The sequence below is a fragment of the Vipera ursinii genome, assembly GCF_947247035.1.
Source record: "Vipera ursinii genome assembly, chromosome: 1".
NCBI classification, from domain to species: Eukaryota; Metazoa; Chordata; class Lepidosauria; order Squamata; family Viperidae; genus Vipera; species Vipera ursinii.
In genome coordinates, this window is record NC_139512.1 from 329,398,801 (window position 1) to 329,423,262 (window position 24,462).

The window sequence follows — 24,462 nt, forward strand, 5'->3', positions numbered from 1 at the left end:
ACTTTTGTAACAGCTAACAAACAGGAGTGTTTCAATCCAAGGAAGATGCACCGTTGCCTTATGTAAGAACTATTTTGCAATAGTTCACTGAGGTGATATGATGCAATCATCATAACTCCATAAATAGAGAGCCATTTCTGTCCCAGGAGTAAAATTTGGGCCAGAACCAGTCTCACCATGAAAATCCTTTATCTGCTTTTCGCATTTCTTTTCCTTGCATTCCTGTCTGAACCAGGTAAGAAACAAAATTACTGATAATTTACAAAGGATTGATAACTCACTCCTTTTCAAACAGGTGTGATCATCAGTGAAAGCAGGATAATCTTCAACATCTTTTTGTTTTACTTTACAGAAATAGCTTTGAACAGTATAGACTATTGACAACATGAACCTCCAAACATTTGAAAAATATGCCATTGATTTTTCTTTTGATTCAAAATTCTTCAAAGAACTTTATTGGGTTTCTTTTTGTTATTGTAGCTTATTTTTGTTGATTTGCTTCACTTTAGTATTGGTTTACCAAATTCTCAGCTAAATATCTTCTATTTGAATAAAGAGGCACAATGGAGAAACAGTTTGATCTAGTGGTTAGAGCAAAACACTACAAATCTGGATACTGAGTTCTAATCTCACCTTAGGTCTGAAAGCTCACTGGGTGAATTTGGACCACTCTCTCTCTCTCTCTCTCTCTCTCTCTCTCTCTCTCTCTCTCTCTCTCTCTCTCTCTCTCTCTCTCCCTCCCTCCCTCCCTCCCTCCCTCCCTCCCTCCCTCCCTCCCTCTCAGCCCAAACCTTCTCACAGTCTTGGTGTTTTGCAGAAAATAAGAGAAGGAAAGAGTTTTAGATGAATGCCGGCTGGGTCTTTCTGGGTCTATGTATTAGATACATCTACCACCTTGAGTTAATTTAAAAAAATAAAAATGAAAAAATAAAAGATATCAATGATTCTAGACTGACTTGCTGATAGAGAAATGGCTAGTTCATACTACTACAGAAATGTAAAAAGTAAAGATTTGATTTTAATGCCTTATTTTACTGCAAGAGAGGGAATCGGAAGTCAACGCCTTTTGTTTCTCCCCCCCCCTTTCCACATTTGCCTTTTTCCTCTTTCCCTATTGTTGTTCCTTACTGCTTTTTATTTTCATATTTTTGTTACAAATGAATAAAATTATAAATTGACAAAGGAATCCTGCAATTCTGTAGAAGAAGGTAGTGTCTTGCAAGGAAAAATGTATTTAAATATTAAGGAATCTTTATTCATCGTTTACCTGTCTCCTCTTTCTCTTTTCATAGGGAATGCCCACCACAGGTGTCGTGGTGCAGGAGGACAATGCTTACGCAGGTGTCGTCCTGGCACTCAAATTGGGAGGTGGGACTGTCCGAGGCGAACTATATGCTGTAGACGGTAAGAAAACTCTCCTCTAATAGAGATACAGATACAGCTTTGCAAAGCAAAGAATTTACTTTAAACTCACTTTGATCAACTTATTATTTTTTCTCATTTGTATAGCCATCCTGGAAAATAATGCCATCTCCATCAACAACCGTGGATATCTTCAAGACATGGCCAATGACCTGAGATTACTGCCTGCTATCGCTTTATCTTTCTTTATATAAATCAAATTGCTATCCATCAAACTCTAAAACATTTGTGCATTGAAGTAAAATTTGGCAAATATTTCTTGAAATAAAGCTAAATGAGCATTGCAGACATTGTGCAACTTCTTTAAAAAGTACCTGGGAGCAATATATTCCTATGACTACTGGAGAGAGAGAGAGAGAGAGAGAGAGAGAGAGAGAGAGAGAGAGAGAGAGAGAGAGAGAGAGAGAGAGAGAGAGAGAGAGAGAGAGAGAGAGAGAGAGGTGTTGCCTGCTCTTCAACCACATATTATATTATGCTATAATTTCACATAGTCTCATTCTTCCCTTTCGGTTTGTTTATTTATTGTAGCGATTACTTTGCCACTGATGTCTTCCAGCTAATGTAGTTGCTTGGGCAGAAATAGTATAAAATCAAATTTAAGCCATTCGCTGATATCTTGGAAAGGAGAAGAACAAAAATTCTTAAGATTATTTTTTCTCAAGTTAAATACCATTGGATACAACTTAGAATAAGAATGACTTTGTCTGATGACTTCATATCAGCACAGCCTGGATCTTGATAAAGGAAATGAAGATGTAGCAATAGGAAATCCGCAAGAGAGAGGATCCTTTCCTGGCCCATTCTTTTTGTTAAATAGACAGACCAACAGATGTTATGAAATTGATTTTAGATACCATCTAAACTAATAGATAGACTACACAATAAAACCACTTTATCAGAGGGTGAGTCACATAGGACCTGATACAGACAAACACACACAGCCAAAATGTGAGGGATACTATTGTGGACACTATTATATCTATGCTAATAAAGGGGCGTAATCTAACAATATGCACTGGTGAAAACATAATTTGCACAACCAGAATCCATACAAACCTGAACCTATTTAATCCCCCCCTCTCAACTTTCATTCACACTCTTTCTACTTCTCTTTTATTACAATGTCTAAATTGATAAGGGGATGTAAATATTTAACTTGTGGCATAACTCATCCTATAAAATGTTAAAATCTCAGCAATGAATCAGACTTCACTGAAAAGAACTATTAAAATACAAATAGCAATTTCCAGAGTAAGTCTAGGACCAATAGTTTACATATATCCATTCTTTATTAACCTTTCAATGGAGCATTTTTTACAACATAGGCAGGGTACATGTAACACAGAAATGAGCTAGATTTCCCTTTTCCACTTTTATGCTCATCCCTCATGCTTAGGATCCTTTCTCAAATCAATTCTATCACAGCATGGAGTTCAAAGGAGGTGGGATAGCCTAATATACCTCAACATGTTTTCCCATCTCCTTTAGCGGTTTTCATTCATTTAAATAAAAGAGTCTGTGTGGAATTCCTATAACTACTCAATATTTCTGATGATTCAGGTAACCAAGTCTGTGTTGTGATTCAGGGTCAGTCTGTGGGTTTGGCAGTTGGGTCAGACGATTCAGAGAAGGAGGAGGGGGGTGTTGCAGAGGACAGCCCTGAGGCTTCGCAGAGCCCTCAGCCAGCCCCCCCCATCTGGTTACGATGCAGACCCAGCTGTGTGAGCCTGACAGCATGGATGAAGATGACCCACAGCTGGCCCTGTTCAAGGACGCCCGACGCAGGCAGTCAATCAGGAGTAAACAGAGGAAGGCAATGGGGCACCTTGGAAGGAGGCAGAGAGAAGCCACGCCTTTTACTGCTTAAAAGGGGAATGTGTGGGAGGGCTGGTTTGCTGAAGGCAACCGTTTGAATAGCTCCTGTTTCATGGTTCATGTTTTTGTTTTGCTCTGTTTGCTCTGTTTTGTGTCAATAAATTTGGCAGGCTTAGTTCAAGCCTCTTGCCTTTTTTTAAAGGGGTTGTCCCTGCCTTTTCTGCAGGGTTGGTAGTAGGATGGTACAGAACAGTCTGTTGCTACAACAGGTAAATACATACTTCCCTCGGCTGGAAGCCCACAATTACGTTTCAGGTAAATGTTGAAATATTTAATATGGATCTAACACTAGGTTCATAATGACATCATAATATGGTCATAATATGGTAAATATTATTGTATTCTTTATCTTATTTCATTTTATGTCAAGGTTCCAGTTAAAAAGCCCAACAAATTAAATCCACAAGAGACATTGTGATCTCTAATGCAAAGCTTTATTAGGCATAGCATACCAGCACAGTAGAAAGAATACTAACTCTGGCAATATGGCAGGAAAAAGTTAATTAAAAGGGTAAAACCTTCCCTCCCCTCTCTGACAGTTCAGGTCACATTGTTTGAGAAGAAAACCTCAATTTGCCAAAACATCTCTTCAATGACCTTGGCTCTCACACTGATAGCAACCACCCATACATACTAAACCTTCTCCTCCTCCCCGCAGACTAGGCAAGCTAGAAGCATCATGACAGCTCTAAAGCAAGGGATCTTCATACCTTGATACATTATTATTATTATTAATATTATTATTATTAATAATAACAACAACAACAACAACAACAACAACAATAATAATAAAAGTTAGAAGGGACCTTGGAGGATATCTAGTCCAACCCCCTGCTCAGGCAGGAAACCTTATACCATTTCAGGCAAATGGCTGTCCAGTCTCTTCTTAAAAACCTCCAGTGTTGGAGCATTCACAACCTCTGGAGGCAGGTTGTTCCACTGGTTAATTGTTCTAACTGTCAGGAAGTATCTCCTTAGTTCTAGGTTGCTTCTCTCCTTGACTAGTTTCCACCCATTGCTTCTTGTCCTGCTTTCAGGTGCTTTGGAGAATAGCTTGACTCCCTCTTCTTTGTGGTAGCCCCTGAGATATTGGAACACTGCTATCGTGTCACCCCTCAACCTTCTCTTCATTAAACTACACATACCCAATTCCAGCAACCGTTCCCTATATGTTTTAGCCTCCAGCCCCCTAATCATCTTTGTTGCTCTTCTCTGTACCCTTTCTAGAGTCTCGACATCTTTTTTACATTGTGGTGACCAAAACTGGATGCAGTATTCCAGGTGTGGCCTTACCAAAGCATTGTAAAGTGGTATTAGTACTTCACTTGATCTTGATTCTATCCCTCTGTTAATGCAGCCTAGCACTGTGTTGGCTTTTTTGGCAGCTGCAGCACACTGCTGGCTCATATTGAAGTGATTGTCTACTAAGACTCCGAGATCCCTCTCATAGTTACTACTATTGAGCAAGGTACCACCTATACTATACCTATGCATTTGATTTTTCCTGCCTAAATGTAGAACCTTACTTTTTTCACCATTGAATTTCATTTTGTTAGATAGTGCCCAGTGTTCGAGTCTGTCCAGATCCTTCTGTATCTTAATCCTATCTTCTGGAGTATTGGCTATTCCTGCCAGCTTGGTGTCGTCTGCAAATTTGATGAGTTCCCCATCTATCCCCACATCCAAATCGTTAATGAAGATATTGAAGAGCACTGGGCCCAGAACAGAGCCCTGGGGCACCTCACTACACACTTCCTTCCATGTAGATGCAGTTCCATTGACGACCACACGCTGAGTACGGCCTGTCAGCCAGCTACAAATCCATCTGGTGGTGATGCTATCTAACCCACATTTTTCTATCTTATCAAGTAGTAGGTTGTGATCTACTTTATCAAATGCCTTACTGAAGTCCAAGTAAATTAAATCTACAGCATTCCTCTGGTCCACTAGTTTTGTCACTTGGTCAAAGAATGCAATAAGGTTTGTCTGGCACGATCTGTTTTTGACAAACCCATGTTGGCTTTTAGTGATAACTTTGTTCACATCAAGGTGTTCGCTGATTTGTTGTTTTATTATCTTTTCCAGAATCTTCCCAGGTATTGAGGTCAGGCTGGGCACTATCTAACAAAATGAAATTCAATTGTGAAAAAAGTAAGGTTCTGCATTTAGGCATGAAAAATCAAATGCACAGGTATAGTATAGGTGGTACCTTGCTCAATACTAGTATCTGTGAGAGGGATCTCGGGGCTGCCACAAAGAAGAGGGAGCCAGGCTGTTCTCCAGAGCACCTGAGAGCAGGACAAGAAGCAATGGATGGAAACTAGTCAAGGAGAGAAGCAACCTAGAACTAAGGAGACACTTCCTGACAGTTAGAACAACTAACCAGTGGAACAACCTGCCTCCAGAAGTGGTGAATGCTCCAACACTGGAAGTTTTTAAGAAGAGACTGGACAGCCATTTGTCTAAAATGGTATAGGGTTTCCTGCCTTAGCAGGGGGTTGGACTAGATGAGCTCCAAGGTCCCTTCCACCTTATTATTATTATTACTAAATATTTTGAGGGGCTAAATAAAATAATTTTGAAATATATTTGGTAGTGGAAAAAGGCAAGGATTAATTTAAAAATGTTACAGGATAAAAGACTCAGAGGTGGGTTTAGCTTACCTTCTTGAATCTTTTCTGTGTGACACTATTGCCTCTTGAATTGATTGCAATATAAATTGCATTTCTTTCTGAAAGTTGTTCTTTCTTTGTCTCTGGTGTACCAAATTGGGGGCTTCCATAACAGATACTTGGGTTGTTGTTTTTTACCTCTCTTGGCTAAGTACAGAGGACTCATTTTTGTCCCTTCTCTCTATTTATATTTCCCAAGTATTAATCTTTTTTAACAGGACCAGTCTTATAATCAGTACAATGGTATGCAACTTAAATATAGATTTAAGTTTAACATCATCTCATATAATTTTTGTAGTCTTTATGTATAGCTTTTGTAATCCAGTAAGTTCAAACATATAGGTCCACAATTAACAAGGGTATTTTATCCCTATTCATCTATTCAGGACTCCAAAAATTCCAATCAAGCAGTGTTTATAATGCCCAATGCCCAACCACTATGCCAGGGCTCAGCAACCTGAAACAGTGAAAGAACCACTCGGAACAAGTTCCCTCACAAAAGGAAAAACTGGGAGCCGCACAAAATGTGTGCACATGTGTGTACATGCATGCATGCACAAAACAGGGTTTGACTGAAGAGTGGAGCCAAGGCGAGATATGCACCTACCCTGCATATTTGACTTGATTGGTTGAACTTTTTTACTCCCACTTTTTTTTTGAACTGCACATGGCAGAGGACTGGGAGCCGCGGGAGAGGGCTGAAAGAGCCGCATGCGGCTCTGGAGCTGTGGGTTGCAGACCTGTGCACTATGCAGTCAATCTCTTAGTCTCGCCCCAGTAGAAAATAACCAAGAGGTCAAAAGTTAAAAGTCAATCAATATTTATAATCCAAAATAGCAATTTTCAAAACAGTTCTATTTTCCACCAAGTAGTAAATTGTCCAGAATATTTTTCTCTATCTAGCTGTTCTCTGTAATTAAAAGCTTGATTGGAGATCAAAGAGGCTAGGTATTTATCTGTGTCTGGGCATTGTGCCAAGTGTATTTTAGCCACCATAATCTTGCTGCTGTATTTCTGTGTCACTCAAAACCTTCCTTTTTGAACAAGCTGGCCTGGCCTGATGGGATGGGGTTGGGTTTTATAAATCGGTTTTAACTTTTTAATGTGTACTAATTTATTTACGGGCATTGCTGTTTAATTACTTTTTAATTTTTATATCCTGTTTTTTATTATGTATTGCCCTGTTCACCGCCCTGAGTCCTTCGGGAAAAGGGCGGTATACAAATTAAATTAATAAATAAATAATAAATAAATAATAAAATACAGGTAGTTCTTATTTATTTATTTATTTATTTATTTAATTTATATACCGCCCTTCTCTCAAGAGACTCAGGGCGGTTAACAGGGCAATACGTAAAAGACAGATACAAAAGTTAAAATTATTAAAACATGATTAAACAATGCCCATAGTACAAATTTAAAATTAAAGTCATAATAACAAACCCACCCCATCCCATCAGGCCAGGCCTGCTTCCTTAAAGAGATGGGTTTTAAGGTCGCGCCGGAAGGAGCGGAGGTCGGGCGCCATCCGGAGCTCTACCGGAAGATGGTTCCATAAGTCCGGTGCACGAGAACGCTCTCCCCCTGGGGGCCACCAGTCGGCATTCTTTGACTGGCGGCACCCTGAGGAGGCCCTCTCTGTGGGAGCGTACTGGGCGGAGGGAAGTTGACGCCGGCTGCAGGTGCTCCCCAAGGTATTCTGGACCCATGCCATGGAGGGCTTTGTAGGTCATTACCAACACCTTGAACCTCACCCGGAAGACAACTGGCAACCAATGCAGCTCGCGGAGCAAAGGTGTAACACGGGAGTATCGGGAGACCCCCGACACAACTCTCACGGCTGCATTCTGTGCCAGCTGGAGCCTCCGAGTGGTCTTCAAGGGTAGCCCCATGTAGAGAGCGTTGCAGTAATGAAGACGAGAGGTCACGAGCGCATGAGTGACCCTGCGCAAGGCATCCCGGTCTAGATAGGGCCGCAACTGGCGCACCAGGCGAACCTGGGCGAACGCCCCCCTAGTTACAGCTACAATATGGTCTTCTAAAGAGAGCTGTGAATCTAGGAGGACTCCCAAGTTGCGAGCCCTATCTACAGGAAGTAATGACTCACCCCCCATAATGAGGGGTGGGATATCCTGAATATCCCGGGATGCCGGTACGCACAGCCACTCCGTCTTGTCGGGGTTGAGACGAAGCCTGTTCCTCCCCATCCAGACCTGGACCGCCTCCAGGCACCGGGACATCACGTCGAGGGCATCACTGGGGTGGTTTGGGGTCGAAATGAAAAGTTGGGTATCATCAGCATACTGATGATACCCAACTCCAAAACCACGAATGATCTCACCCAGCGGTTTCATATAGATGTTGAACAGAAGGGGCGAGAGGACCGACCCCTGAGGGACTCCACAAGCGAGAGGCCTCGCGGTCAACCTCTGCCCCCCCGTCAACACCGACTGCGAACGTCCCAGGAGATAGGAGGAGAACCACTGAAGAACCATGCCTCCCACTCCCAATCCCCTGAGACGCCGCAGCAAGATACCATGGTCGATGGTATCGAAAGCCGCTGAGAGGTCTAATAGGACAAGAACAGAGGAGTATCCTCTGTCCCGAGCCCTCCAGAGATCATTCACCAGCACGACCAATGCCGTCTCCGTGCTGTACCCAGGCCTGAAGCCCGATTGGTACGGGTCCAGATAATCCGCTTCATCCAGGACCAGAGGGAGCTGATGCGCCACCACACTCTCAACAACCTTCGCAAGGAAGCGAAGGTTGGAGACCGGACGAAAGTTATTCAAAACAGCCGGATCCAAGGTAGGCTTCTTGAGGAGAGGTCTCACCACCGCCTCCTTCAAGGCGGCGGGAAAACTACCCTCACTCAAAGAAGCAGCTATAACCGCCTGGAACCAGCCTCGTGTCCCCTCCCGGGCTGCATAAACCAGCCAGGAAGGGCACAGGTCCAATAAACATGTGGTGGAGCTCAGCCTCCCCATGATCCTGTCCACTTCCTCCGGAGTCACAGGATCGAACTCCTCCCAGATGACATCGACAAGATCACTCGTGTCCTGATCGTCCGATACTGCCCAGTCGGAGTCCAAACCGGTCCGAATCCGAGCGATTTTGTCCGACAGATGTTGACTAAATTCCTCGGCACGCCCCTGCAAGGGATCCCCACTGACCTCCTGGTTGAGGAGGGAGCGGGTCACCCTAAACAGGGCGGCCGGGCGATTATCTGCGGACGCGATGAGGGCAGCAAAATAGTTAGATCTCGCTACCCTCATCGCAGCGAGATAAGACCTAATATGGGTTCTTAGTCGCAATCGGTCGGATTCAGATCGGGTGGACCTCCAGACACTCTCTAGGCCCCGTCTCCGACGCTTCATCTCCCGGAGCTCCGCGGAAAACCATGGAGCCCATTGGGATCTGCGCCGGGTCAGGGGCCGCAAGGGTACAACTCGGTCAAGTGCCTCCGTGGCCATCCTTTCCCAGGCCTCCACTAAGGCATCCGCCGAGCTGTGAGCTGGGGAGGCAGGTGGGGCCCCCAGCGGTGCCTGAAACCTCTCAGGGTCCATTAAGCGCCTGGGGCGGAACCATCTAGTTGGCTCAACAACCCCACAGTGGGGAGTGGCAAAACGGAAGACCAGCCGCAGGAGATGATGATCGGTCCATGACAGGGGCATAACAATTGGGGAGCCCCCACCAAGATCATCTAACCACCGACCAGATAAGAAAACCAAGTCAAGGGTGTGGCCTCCCTCATGGGTTGGTCCATGAATTACCTGCGTCAGGTCCATGGCCGTCATGGAAGCCATGAACTCCCGAGCTAACTCAGATACTCCTCCCAGGGATGGTAGATTGAAGTCTCCCAAAACCATTAGTTTAGGAAACTCAATCACCAGCCCTGAGAGGATATCGAGAAGCTCAGGCAGGGCTGCTGCTACGCGACTAGGCGAAAGGTATGCGAGCAGCAAGCCCAACTGCGCCCTAGGACCAAACCTCAATAAGAGAGATTCACACCCGACTATCTGAGAAACGGTGGCCTCCTGCGGACATAAGGTCTCCCTCATAACTACAGCCACTCCCCCACCCCTACCCTGAGTCCGAGGCCGGTGTAGCACCCGGAAGCCTGGTGGGCAGAGATCCACCAGGGGGATACCACCCTCTGGGCCCAACCAGGTTTCCGTAATGCAAGCCAGGTCCGCTTGCTCACCCTCGACTAAATCCCGGACGAGGGGAGCCTTATTAGCAACGGACCTGGCATTTAGGTACACCAGTCGGAGCTCAGGTGGCTGCGCATCCCCGCTCCCAGAGCCTTGGGTCGAAGGCAGAGGGTCGGAGCGCCTCACCGCTTGCAGATAGCGGAGAGGCCCTCCCGGAGGTCGATACGGCCCTCTGATCTTACACCTGCAGCCATTCCCTATCGTCGTGGGAATTGGCATTCCCACGACCCGCTCCAGAGCTCCAGAGATGACCGACCCCGGCTCCCTCTCAACGCGATCTCTACTAGGCCTGGTCTGAACAGCAGTTGACAGAGTGCCCCCCCTCTCCAACCAACCACAACCCTCCCCCCTCCCTAACCCTGCAAAAAATTTAGCTAAAAAAGTAATCAGGGGCCTCTTGTTAAATTTATATCTTAGGCCCCTGTTTCTGCCCGGCCATCTCTCAGGGTCCCAACAGTCGGACCCGTCATCAAGAGGTAAATTAAAAGATAAGGCGGGTCGCTCCCAGGATGGGGGGGCACCTCTGAGAGCGAGTAAAACCGTGCTGGAGTACCTCAAAGCCATGGTAAAATTGGGTAATACAGCAAAAAACAGACCCAGATTGAATAAATAAAAAGGGAGGATCTTAAAAATGGAAGGGGAGTATCCAGACTGCAAACAACAGTTTGTTTAGTGACTGTTTGAATTTACAACAGCACTGAAAAAAGTGACTTATGACCATTTTTACACTTATGAAAACCCAGGGTTTTGTGATTTACATTCAGATACTTGGCAATTGATTCATATTTATGATGGTCCCAGGGTCGTGTGATCCTCTTTTGCATCCTTTTGACAAGCAATGTCAATGGGGAAACCAGATTCACTTAAGAACTGAGTTACTAATTTAACAACTGCAGTGGTTCACTTAACAAATGTGGCAAGAAAAGTCATAAAATTGTTCAAAACTCATTTAACAAATTTCTCAGCAACATAAATTTTGGGCTCAATTGTGGTTGTACATTGATGACTATCTGCACACCCACTCACCACACTTTTAATGGGAAACTTGTGCCTGTTTCCCTGACATTAATCTTTGCGCTGCTCTATCCCCTTCTTTCCTTCTGGTTGACTCAAAGAAGCTGATAGGTGATTTCAGGGGCTTTGGGGGAGTGCGGCTCCTGCTGTGGGGTTATGGGGTGTGTTGGGGTGCTAGTTGGCTATCCCCCAAAGATTCCCTAACCTTAAAACAGCTCTTGGGTGGCAACAGTTAGCCAGCATGAGGTGCTCAGGAGAAAGAGATGCCGGCAGTGCTAACTCCCAAGAATGAAGGAGTGCAGATCCTCATCTTCCCCAGCCTGGCAGGGGTCTTCCTGCCCCAGCGTTGAAGACAAAGGGGGGCTCCGGTGAGGAGGAGAAGGAGGTAGAGGAAGAAGGTTTAAGCAATCTTAGGAACTGGAGTTGGGATTCCCCCAAAAAACAAACATGCAGAACGACAGAAGTGACCAAAGCCTGCTGCACCCACCCAGCAGACGGGGGGGGGGGGGATAAAAACCAAACAGCCCCCTCCTACTGCCAATCCTCAACAGAAATGCTCACAACAACAAAAACCTCCAACAGGGGGAAGAGTGCAGGCAGGCGGGTGTCTTGCTCGTCTGGTGGCCTGGGGGGGGTGTAAAGAGAAAAGCTTTACCCCACCCAAAAGCTACCCTCTCACAAAAGCAGGATGAAAACTCTGAAAAACTACCAAGGAAAAAGGTTAAAACAGAAGAGTGTCTCTTCTGAACAAGAAAAAAAAAGATCACCCCCAGCTAATGGGGGTGGAGTGGGGGATTTTTATTTTTTTGCCTCATTTTGCTCTTTTAAAAAGACTGTGCTCCCCCCAACGTCAGAAGCTTCACACCCTCACTGTTCACCTGATGCGCTCACGACAGACCCAAAGCCTCTTTTTCCCTTCCTTTGAAACAAACAAACAACCCTCCCCAATCCCCCCACTCCTCCCCTCTGAATTAAAATGAAAGAAAGCCAAGTTTTTTCTTTTGTGGTCTTTACATATTTAAACTGCTAGAAGGAAGTGGGGAAGCAAACCATCGTGACACACTCTTCTGTTTTAACCTATCACAGTCCAAATGACAGTATTTCCTCTACTATCGGGTAGGTCTACTATAAAGTCCATAGCTATTTCTTCCCATGGGTGAGAAGGTTTGGCCACTGGTTGCAATAACCCAGGTGTCTTTCCTGGGATTCTTTTCATGGTGGCACATACAGTACAGCTCTTGACATAGTTTTCTATGTCTGGTTTTAGTCCCCGCCACCAAAATTGCCAGTGAATGAGATGTAGAGTTTTTAGATATCCGAAATGTCCAGCCTGTTTGACATCATGGCTGTGGTTGAGGGCCTTAAGGAGAAGAGCTTCAGGCAAGTACAATTTTCCCCCCTTGTAAGCCAGACCATCCCTGCATGTTAGGGATGTCTGATTGTCTTTAAAGCATTGATCAGTGAGCAGTTCTCGCTTTATTTTCTTTACCCCGGGGTCATCAGGATTAGGGGTCCTGCAAGGTGTGAGTTGGGCCACAGTTTGTGGACTGGGGATAATTGCCTCATGAACTTCTTCGCGTTCACTTTTGTATTGTGGCAATCGGGAGAGCGCATCAGCTAGGAAGTTTTTTCTTCCTAGTATGTACTTTAGAGTAAAGTTGAAAAGTTTATTTATTATTTATTTATTTATTTATTTATTTATTTATTTATTTATTTATTTATTTATTTGGTTTATATACCACCCTATTCCCAAAGGACTCAGGGCGGTTTACAAGGCAAAATTTAAAAACAATCCAATATAAAATTAAAATAAATTAAAATAAATTAAATTAAGTCTAGCCACAAAAATTAAATCACAATTTAAAAACATTAAACCCCTCAGTCCAGACCAGATAGCTCAAAGAGCCAGGTTTTTAGGTCCCGGTGAAATGAACGAAGGTTGGGGGCAGTCCGGAGTTCCGTTGGCAGTTGATTCCATAGGGCAGGCGCGCCCACAGAGAACGCCCTCCCCCTGTGGATCGCCCATCGGCAATCCTTGACCGGCGGTACCCTGAGGAGGCCCTCCTTGTGGGAGCGCACAGGACGATGGGAAATTGACGCTGGCAGCAGGTGCTCCCTTAGATAATCCGGGCTAGATAGATCACTAGTGGATAGATACATTTTGTCTCCCACATGGAATGTCTCCTAGGGAGATCACTTTTTATCTGCCTCTCTCTTGTGACTTTCAGCAGCTTTAGTTAAAGCTTTCTTTGCATTGCTCCAAGTGTGTTGGAACAAATCTACCCACTCATTTAAGGTGCTTGAGGATGGAGGTTCCTGTGGGCACTCTGGCATTGGCACAAAGTCTACCCCGTGGCTAGCTTAAATGGAGTGAAACTGGTGCTGCTGTGTACTGTGTTGTTATACACTTTCTCTGCAAATGGCAGAAGTCCTGCCCAGGTCGTTTGCTGGTAATTGACACAGCAGATAATGTTACACTACTGCGTTAGGTTGTTCTGAAGATCCATTTGTATTCAGATGGAAACCAGAACTGAGCCCCTGGGATGAAACAATCACCTTCACAAATTCCCTCCAGAACCTAGCAGTAAACTGGATCCCTCAGTCCAAGATGATGCACTTAGGCATTCCGTGTAACTGATATAAATGCTGCAGGAACAACCTCGTTAGCTTCTTGGCTGAGGGGAGTCCAGCACATGTGATGAAATGTGCTTGCTTGGAAAAAAAAGATCTATTACCATCCAAATCACAGAATGTGCTCAGAAACAGCAGCAAAATCTCCTTAGTTCTAGATTGGTTCTCTCCTTAAATAGTTTACATCCATTGCTTCCTGTCCTACCTTCAGGTGCTTTGTAGAATAGGTTGACCCTTCTTTGTGGCAGCCCCTCCAATAATAGAAGACAGCTATCTTGTTATCCCTAGTCCTTCTTTTCATTAGACTAGACATAACCAATTCCTGCAAGTCAATCTTCATATATTTTAGCCTCCAGCACACTAATCATCTTTGCTGCTCTTCTCTGCACTCTTTCTAGAGTCGCAATACCTTTTTTTATATAGTGGTGACCCAAACTGGATGAAATATGAATTCTATCCCTCTGCAGATGCAACTTGGCTTTTTAAATAGTTGTCCATTAGGACTCCTAGATCACTCTCAAGTTTATTTTTATGCTGATTTAAATGTTTCCTGCAGTGGAAGCAGTAAGCAGACCAAGTGTTTCAATTTCAACTTGGGTGGGTGGGTAGGCGGTTGCCTCACTTGCTGTGGTAACAATGATATGTCACCACTCTGCAATTCTGTAAAACTCCATAGTAGCCAAAGTTGCAGTATCCCAAGGATACAGATTGCAATATATATTTCTACACTTACATTTGCATTAAGAAGAAACCGTTGGTAGCCCTTGAGTAAAGTTGAATAACTATTTCTGGAAAGAACACAGTTGAAATAAGCATGTGAAACTTCTTCATACTTTGCTGTTTTTTCCTTCTAGGGTGATTTTTTCCTACATTTCTTGGCTGGAGGCAGTGCCATCTGATATATACTGGTCACCTTGATTGATTAACTATGTGTCACCAAGTCAATGTCAATATTTAACCTGGCCCTTTAGCTCTACCAATGGTGCATCATCAGCACTGTAGCTGATTCCATCTATTTTGCATCTGGTTGTCCTCTTCTTCTCCTGCCTTCTCCAGAACGATGGTGCTTCATGTAATGTATGCAAGTAGAATAATTTGAGTCTGTGCTTTTCCCTCAAATGAGAATAAAATTAAATAAGGTAATGAATAAAATAATATTCACAATATGATGACAGTTGTGCAGTCAACCTAGATCCAAACTATACATGCAGTTCATTACATGAAATATAATTGTGGGCTTCCGGCTGAAAGAAGTATGTATTTACCTGTTGTATCAACAAGCTTGGTTACTTGAATCATCAGAAAGTTTAAATATTTATAAGTGTAGCGGGGCAGGGGGAGACAGTGAGAGAGAGAGCAAGAGGGCGAGAGGGTGAAGCAAGGGTTGTGTGGAGCATGCTGGAAGGAGAAATTGAGAAAGGGGCCTGGGAGAGAAGTAGAGAAAGAGGCCTGAGGAAAAGATAGAAAAACAAGCCTGAGCAAAAGGTAGAGAAACAAGTCTGAGAGGAAAGACAGAGAAAGGAGGTCGAGGAAGGGGAGAGAAAGGAATGCAGGCTGGGGAATTAATGAAGGAGCAAAGGCAGTAGAAGAAGAGACCAGCAAGCAGCAGAGAAGACGGGTAGAGAAGAAGAAGTGCCAATTGGCCAACTGGCTATCTGACCGCCACCCCACCCCACAGCTGAGAGAAGACTGCGCAAGAGACCATCTGGAACCAAAGACAGCAGAGTCCAGCTGACCCAAGCAACTGGAAGTGCCTGAGCGAGGGACCAGTGTGGACTGGCAGCTTGATTCGTAGCTGAGATTTTAACATTTTATAGGATGATTTGTGTCACATTAACTATTTACATACCCCTATAAATTTAGACACTGTAATAAAGGAGAAGCAAGAACTGTGTGTTTGATACTGGGGGGGGGAATTAAATAAGTTCAGGCTTATATGGATATTAGTTATGTAAACTATATTTTCATCTGTGTATATTGTTCAATTACACCCCTTTATTGGCCTAGGTATAATAGTGTCCACAAGAGTATCCCTCATTTTCAGCTGTGTACAGTATCAGGTCCTATATGACTGACTTTCTGATAATATGATTTTATTGTGTAGTGTTTCTGTTTTATGCTGGTTACTGAAATTAATAACATACATTTGTTGATCTGTTCATCCCTTGCCTTTCGCTTCCCTCCTTTCCTCAGCTATTTGCAAAGCTTCTTCAGACAGCCATTTTGCTTTCTTGCATTTCTTTTTCTTTGGGATGGTTTTGGTTGCTACCTGTTGTACAATGTTGCGAACCTCTGTCCATAGTTCTTGAGGCACTCTGTCTATCAGATCTAATTCCTTAAACCTATTGTCACCTCTACTGTGAAGTGGTATAGAAGTCTAAGTGCTATTGCTATTTTACAATTAAATTTGGGAATGGCAGTAGGCAGGCAAGCTAGGTTCAATTGCAGCCTTCACAACCTAATGCCCTCCTTATATTTTGAATTCTGATTTTCCTCATACTGAACCAAGAAAGCCATTGTCTATGTTCACTGAAGTGATTGGTGTTGTAATCTAACACATCTGGAATATATCAAATGAGGTAAGATTGCTTTATCAAATACAGGAACAGAAAATATCTGATTCCTGTTGTTGAGAGTATAAAACAATACGGCTTTTAGACCCATTCATGGTGCTATTCATATCTGCCAATTCAAAGAGTACTTAAAGTATCAGAATAACTCTCTTTCATTTTTATGCACTTATTACCTACTTCACAGCTGCTGTTTTATCCTCCTGTTTCCAGTGTTTCTCTCTTCACTTTGCTTTGCTTTGACAATATGCATATTTGTATATCTGTTTGTGTTCCTACAAGTATCTTCTGCACACACAAGATGTCTTTTTTGGCAAATTAGAGTATATGCTGTTATCATACCTTGGTTTCCTTTAATCCTTTCTTGATACTAGAAATACCTTGATTTGTTAGCAAACTAAACCTAAGAGCATGATATGAAAATTCAACAACTTTTTAAAATTAAACAGTTCTAGATTTTGTCAGTGCCTACACGGAAGAACATCTGGGCTGTGCAGCATTTCTGATTCAAGTGCTAAAATTTCCTTTGGAATATGAAGATTGCTTATGTAAATACTTGTCTGTTAGTCTTTAATGCAGCTTTTGTATAAAAATATGCAGTGCATATTTAATATGCTCAGAAGAGTTATGGTGGGGAAAATAAATAGCACCTGCAGCAACCTTAAATTGCAGCAGAGCCCCCAAATTAAATAAAAATATTTTTTTATTTGCCTGAAAAAAGTACCACTGCCAAACTAGCCATCCTTCGGTTGACTTTGCCAGAAAAAAATCATTAATTTTGAACTGTTACTAAAAGAACAATATAAAGTAAGAAAATTGCATTACAATAAAGATATAAAAATTACTTTTAAAAAATCATTCCAACCGGAAATCATCATTTTGAGCAATCTTTCTATTTTAGCAGAAAAGAGCTGATTGAAATGCTGAGAGGAAATACATACCAGGATTTTATATCCAGAATGGTAAATTTTTTCCAAACATACGAAATTATATTTTTAGCTATACCTGAACTCCAAAAGTTCCAACTTCAGCTCTACCTGAAGTTCCAAAAGTTCTTGAAAATTTGACTGAGACTGGCCAGCCATTTGTCTGAAATGGTATAGGGTTTCCTGCCTGAGCAGGGGGTTGGACTAGATAACCTCCAAGGTTCCTTCCAACCTCCTCCTCCTCCTCCTCCTCCTCCTCCTCCTCCTCCTCCTCCTCCTCCTCCTCCTCCTCTTCTTCTTCTTCTTCTTCTTCTTCTTCTTCTTCTTCTTCTTCTTCTTCTTATTATTATTATTATTATTATTATTCTTATTCTTATTCTTATTATTATTATTATGGTTGTAATCCCCTTTTTTGCTTGAGATATTTTTTTCCTTTTGATATACTATTTATTACCTGTTTCCTTCTTTTTAAAGTCTAAGCCACCAAACTATTATATTACATTACATTACATTATATGTTATTATGTTTTATTTAATATTTATATATAGAATAGCCAATTGCACTACAATACTGTATATCAGCATTTAAAACCTTTTTATATAACTTGTGTTTTAATTTAAGTTGTAGAAGGGAACTGACTGAAAACATTGGAGAGTCAGTTGTTGTGATTAATGTTGAAAGGTTGGTGTTCCAATTTATCTTACTTCTCTGTTCTTTTATTTTAGCCACACAGATTTTCAGGTCGGGAAGAATCACTGAAATAATTACTTCTGATAGGTTGCGTAACTTTCACAAATTTCATTTCTTATTGTAACTTTTCACATCCTTCCAGTGTTACAACATACTCTTTTGAAGCATCAGCCAGTTAATTAATATGACTGTGTGGGCAGGTTTTATTTGTACTTGATGCATGTGTAGATTCTAAGTAAAACACAAAACATTTACTAAATATAGAAGACCTGTTTTAGAAGATAGTACCAATAAAGGAGAATATTTGTAGCTCAGGGTTGAAATGAGGTGTCCTTGGTGCTCTCTGAGCTTGGTTGTTTTCTTGCAGATGTTTCATTACCCAAACTAGGTAACATCATTGGTGCTAAATTAGCACTGATGTTGTTATGTAGTTTGGGTAATGAAATATCTCCAGGAAAACAACCAACTTCAGAGAGCATCAAGGACCCCTCAGAAGATGGTACCTTTTAACTTGATATTCCCAGGATATATCTATTAATCTACATATGAAATCTCATTATGAATTACAGATTATTGTTTTAGGAATACCCCTATTTTTTCCATTTGTACAGTGGCGTAGCGTGGGTTGTCAGCACCCGGGGCAAGGCAAGTAATTTGCGCCCCCTAACCCGTGGATTTTAGCACTCAAGTCTCTTCCACTAGATTAGTTAAAGAAACCCTTACCCCCTAAGCACATGTATTGTTTGTTATGAAAATACTGATGTAATTAAAGTAAAATGCATCTAATGCGCCCCCCCAGATGTTGCGCCCGGTGCGACCGGCCCCCCCTGCACCCCCACGCTACGCCACTGCATTTGTATTGCTTATTCCAACCAGAGTCCAAATTTGCTGCTTCATCATTTACTCTAGCCCTCAATTGTTTTGCTCCACTCTGGTTGATTGATTAATTTTGTGTTTTTGAGTCAATATTGACTCCTGTCAACTGCCTGGAATAGTTTCTGCAGTTTTTGTGAAAAGGTTTTGAGAAATGATTTGTCATTGCTTCCTTCCTCAGGCTGAGAGTGAATGACTGGCCCAAGATCACCCAGCTTGCTTTGTGCCTAAGGTGGGGACTAGAACTCACAATCTCCTGGTGTCTTAACTACTATATCAGAAGTTGTTATTTTTATCTTTTTATAGCAAGTTAATAAATATATCACTGAATGCAAGTATTCTAAAAAATCAGTGAACACCTTGATGCAAACAAAGTCATCACTAAAAGTCAACATGGGTTTGTCAAAAACAGATCATGCCAGACAAATCTTATTATATTCTTTGACCAAGTGACAAAATTAGTGGACCAGAGGAATACTGTAGATATAATTTACTTGGACCTCAGTAAGGCATTTGATAAAGTAGATCACAACTGGTTGAGCTCCGGATGGCTCCTGACCTTCGCTCCTTCTGCCATGACCTAAAAACTTACTTATTTGAACAAGCCGGCCTGGTCTGATAGGTTTGGGGTATTTTACTATTAATTTTATTATTTTTACTGTAATTGGACTACAATGTTTAATTCTTTTTTTAACTTTTGTACATTGTATTTTTATTGTATTTATTGCCCTGTACACCGGCCTGAGTCCTTCGGGAGAAGGGCGGTATAGAAATTAAATTATTATTATTATTATTATTATTATTATTATTATTATTATTATTATTATTATTATTATTATTATTATTATTATTATTATTATTATTATTATTTAACAAAAACAATGGTCCAGGAAGAGATTCTCTCTCTCATGCAGATTTCTTCTTGATACATCTTCCATTCTTTTATTATCCTATCCTAATATTGAATCCCCTTTATGGATTACTGCCTTGTTGCAGCGAAGAGGCTTGCATAACTCAATGAAGCTATGAGCTACGTATGAAGTGCAGGGCCACCCAAGATGGACAGGTCATAGCAGAGAGTTCTGACAAAATGTGATCCACTGGAGAAGGAAATAGCAACCAACTCCAATATCTTTGCCATAAAAACCCCATGGACAGTACCAAAAGGCAAAAAGATATGACACTGGAAGATGAGCCCCTCAGGTTGGAAGGTGTCCAATATGCTACTGGGGAAGAGCAGAGGGCTAGTACTAGTAGTGCAAGAAAGAATGAAGTGACTGGGCCAAAGCTGAAAGGACGCTCAGCTATGGATGCATCTGGTGGTGAAAGGAAAGTCTGATGCTGTAAAGATTTATTCTCCATAGGAACCTGGAATGTAAGATCCATGAATCAAGGTAAGCTGGACTTGGTCAAACAAGTGATGACAAGACTGAACATCAACATCTTAGGAATCAGCGAACTGAGAAAGAGAAAGATACACCCAATTGAATGCAGAATTCCAGAGAATATCTAGAAGAGATAAGAATGCCTTCTTAAATGAACAGTGCAAAGAAATAGAAGAAAACAATAGAATAGGGAAAACCAGAGATCTCTTCAAGAAAATTGGAAATATGAAAGGAATGTTTCATGCAAAAATGGGCATGAAAAAGGACCAAAATGGCAGGGACCTAACAGAGGCAGAAGAGATTAAGAAGAGGTGGCAAAACTACACAGAAGAACTATACAAGAACGAGCTTAACATCCCAGATAACCACGATTGGGTGGTCACTGACCCCTAGCCAGACATCCTAGAATGTGAAGTGAAATGGGCCTTAGGAAAGCTGAGCAACAACCAGAAAGCTAGTGGAGGTGACAGTATTCCAGCTGAGCTACTCAAAATCTTGAAAAACGATGCAGTAAAAGTGCTACACTCAATTTGCCAGCAAATTTGGAAAACTCAACAGTGGCCACAGGATTGGAAAAGATCAGTTTACATTCCAAGGCAGTGCCAAAGAATGTTCAAACTATCGCACCATTGCAGTCATTTCACATGCTAGTAAAATTACGCTTAAAATCCTACAAGCTAGACTCCAGCACTATTTGGATCGAGAACTACCAGAAGTACAGGCAGGATTTCGAAGAGGCAGAGGAACTAGAGATCAAATTGCCAACATACGCTGTATAGGGAGTTCCAGAAAAACATCTACTTCTGCTTCATTGACTATGCTAAAGCCTTTGATTATGTGGATCACAACAAACTGGCAAGTTCTTAAAGAGATGGGAGTATCAGACCATCTTATTTGTCTCCTGAGAAACCTATAAGCGGGTCAAGAAGCAACAGTGAGAACTGGACACTTGGGAAAGTTTAAGTTTAAGTTTATTGAATTTATATACCACCCTTTTCCCGTAGGACTCAGGGCGGTTTACAAAGTATTTAAAAATGTTAATACAATACAAAAGTTAAAAACAGTTAAAATAATTAAATTTAACCCCTGAAAAAGTATAAAACCCCATTTAAAAACTCTCAGCCTGGGCCGGAAAGCTCAAAGAGCCAGGTCTTCAGGTCCCGGCGGAATGACCGAAGGTCGGGGGCAGTCCTAAGCTCTACGGGCAGCTGGTTCCAAAGGGCAGGCGCATCCACTGAGAAGGCCCTCCCCCTGGGTGTTATCCACCGGCAGACTTTTACCAGAAAGGAGTCCGGCAAGACTGTATACTGTCACCTTGCCTATTTAACTTATATGCAGAGCACACCATGAGAAAGGCAGGGCTAGATGAATCAAAAGTTGGAATTAAGATTGCCGGGAGAAATATCAACAACCTAAGATATGCAGATGATACCACTCTAATGGCAGAAAGTGAAGAGGAACTAACGCACCTCTTGATGCAGATAAAGGAGAGTGCAAAAGTGGGCTTGAAACTCAACATTAAGAAAAACAAGATCATGGCATCCAGCCCTCTCAATTCTTAGCAAATAGATTGGGAAGAAATGGAGGTAATGTCAGATTTTATTTTCCTGGGCACCAAGATCACCACAGATGGGGACTGCAGCCAAGGAATTAAAAGAGGCTTGCTCCTGGGGAGGAAAGTTATGGCAAATCTAGACAGCATACTAAAAAGCAGAGACATCACCCTGCCAACAAAAGTGCGTATAGTCAAGGCTATGGTCTTCCCAGTTGCAATGTATGGCTGTGAAAGTTGGATCATAAGAAAGGCTGAGTGCCAAAGAATTGAGACCTTTAAACTAAGGTGCTGGAGAAGACTCCTGCGAAGTCCTTTGGACTGCAAGGCATTCAAACTGGTCAGTCCTAGAGGAGATCAACCCTGACTGTTCTTTAGAAGGCCATATCCTGAAGTTGAAACTCAAATACTTTGGCCAACTAATGAGAAGGAAGGACTCACTGGAGAAGAACCTAATGCTGGGAAAGATTGAGGGGAATAGAAGAAGGGGACAACAGAGAATGAGTTGGCTGGATGGAGTCACTGAAGCAGTAGGCATGAGCTTAAATGGACTCCAGAAGGTGGCAGAGGACAGGAAGGCCTGGAGGAACATTGTCCATGAGGTCGCAATATGTCGGATAGAACTTCGCATCTAACAACAACAATATTGAGTCATCAGAAAAATATTCTAAGGAATATTCCACAGTATTTTGCTTGGAAAAAAACTTAAATTATTTTATGCTCACTTGCAGGGATTAGGTAATAGTTTTATACTTGGTTTTGTGCTACTTCTGCCCAAGCAACCACATCAGCTTGAAGATCTCAGTAAGCAAACAGATGAGTGAGAAAGAAACGGTGTGACCTTATGGCATAATGTGTTGTTGAAGAGCAGGGAATGCCTTCCACACTGAAATGTAGACAAAAGATGTCTTAGTATGTTGAACAACTAACCTGCTATAGTTGTAAATGATTGGAGCCTCAGTACTTGCCATGTCCCAATGGGATAAAGAAAATTCCTTACTGAATTACTGCCCAAACTCTACCAGTCAAGGAAGATAAAGCTCAGCCATACAAATAGTCCTTGACTTACACTCTGGTGGACTTGTGATAAAGAAAAGAAATACTAAGATCAGATTTTTAATTCAGAAGATGTTTTACAATATGTATATAACTGAAAGCAGTAGTTTTCTTTTTAGGTTTCATGGATAACCAATTTGAAAGGATATTTGGAACTTTGTTATTATATATTTCGACAGTAGCAAGAATGTTATATATACAAGGATGGAAAGGCACACTAATTCCCATTATTGAAGAGTAAGAGATGGAGAAGGAAGGAAAACAATTTCTCTAATTTTCTAAACTAGTAGTGCAAGTGGAGGAGCAGTGCCCTCTGCTCTGATGCCCTTGGTAAAAGAAAAACAAATTGGGTGGCAGAGCAATGGGAGACATGTCCTTCTTCCAAACCACCAGTGAGGCCATAGGAAGGTCCCAAGAAAGTCTTGAAGAACGAAAGGCTTAGCTCCCCTGAGTGTCCCCAACTTCTTTGCTCCTTGGTAAAGCAATGAGTCCCCCAAAGTCCCTGGAATGAGGCTTTGGTCTTTTCATAGCATTAAATATTTGGGTCAAGGTGAAGACAGAGGTCAAGGTAGAGGTCAAGAGGGTGATTAGATCTGTGAGTCAGGTGCAACTGGTGTCTGCAGGCAGCAAATGGGTGCAAATGATTAGAGGGGAAGAGAAGAAGAGAGAGCAGATGAGTTCAAATGCTCAGGACCAGATATATTACATCCCAGAGTGCTGAAGGACCTTGCAGACATTCTTTCAGAACAACTGAACTGTATCTTGAGCACTAAGGAACTGTCAGGGGATTGGAAAAGAACTGATGTGGTACCTATCTTCAAAAAAGTAAAAAAAATGGATCTAGGAAACTACAAACCAATCAGTCTGAGATTAATACCTGGGAAGATCCTAGAAAAGATAATCAAGCAAAAGATATTAGAACACCTATAAACAATCAAGCCAACTGGAAGCCAACATGGGTTTGTCAAAAAGAGATCATGCCACACCAAACTTATTGTATTCTTTGAGCAAGTGACTAAATTAGTGGAGCAGCCAAATGGTGTAGACATAGTATACTTGGACTTTGAGAAAGTAGATTGTAACCTACATCTTGGTAAGGTAGAAAAATGTGGGATAGAAATCATCACCACCAGGTGGTTTTGTAACTGGCTGGTCAACCCCATTCAACATGTAGTACTCAATGGATCTACATCTAAATTGAGGAAATCACGCAATGGGGTAACTTAAGATTCTGTCTTAAATTAAATACTCTTAAAAATCTTCATCTACACCAGGGGTCTTTAAACTTGGCCCTTTTATGATTCGTGGACTTCAAATCCCAGAATTTCTTAGCCAGCTCTGGGTGTTGAAGTCCAAAAGCCATAAAAAGGCCAAGTTTGAAGACCCCTGATCTACACTTTTGGTGAGGGGATAGAAGGGGAACTCATCACATTTGCAGACAACACCAAGCTGGAGGGAACAGGCAAAACTTTTATATATAGGCTTGAGTTCCAGAAGGATCTTGACAGACTTTAACATTGTGCCCTATCCAACAAAATGCAGTTCAGTGGTGAGAAAAATAGGTTTTACACTTAGGCAATT

General features: G+C 42.1%; 1 long non-coding RNA gene across 1 annotated transcript; it reads left to right on the forward strand.

The window, feature by feature from the left end:
• Positions 1 to 155: 155 nt before the first annotated feature.
• LOC310635397 lies at positions 156 to 1,702 on the forward strand. Its single transcript, XR_014491398.1, has 3 exons — positions 156 to 235; positions 1,293 to 1,404; positions 1,510 to 1,702. It is a non-coding gene; the product is annotated as an uncharacterized lncRNA (long non-coding RNA).
• The last annotated feature ends 22,760 nt before the right edge of the window (positions 1,703 to 24,462 follow it).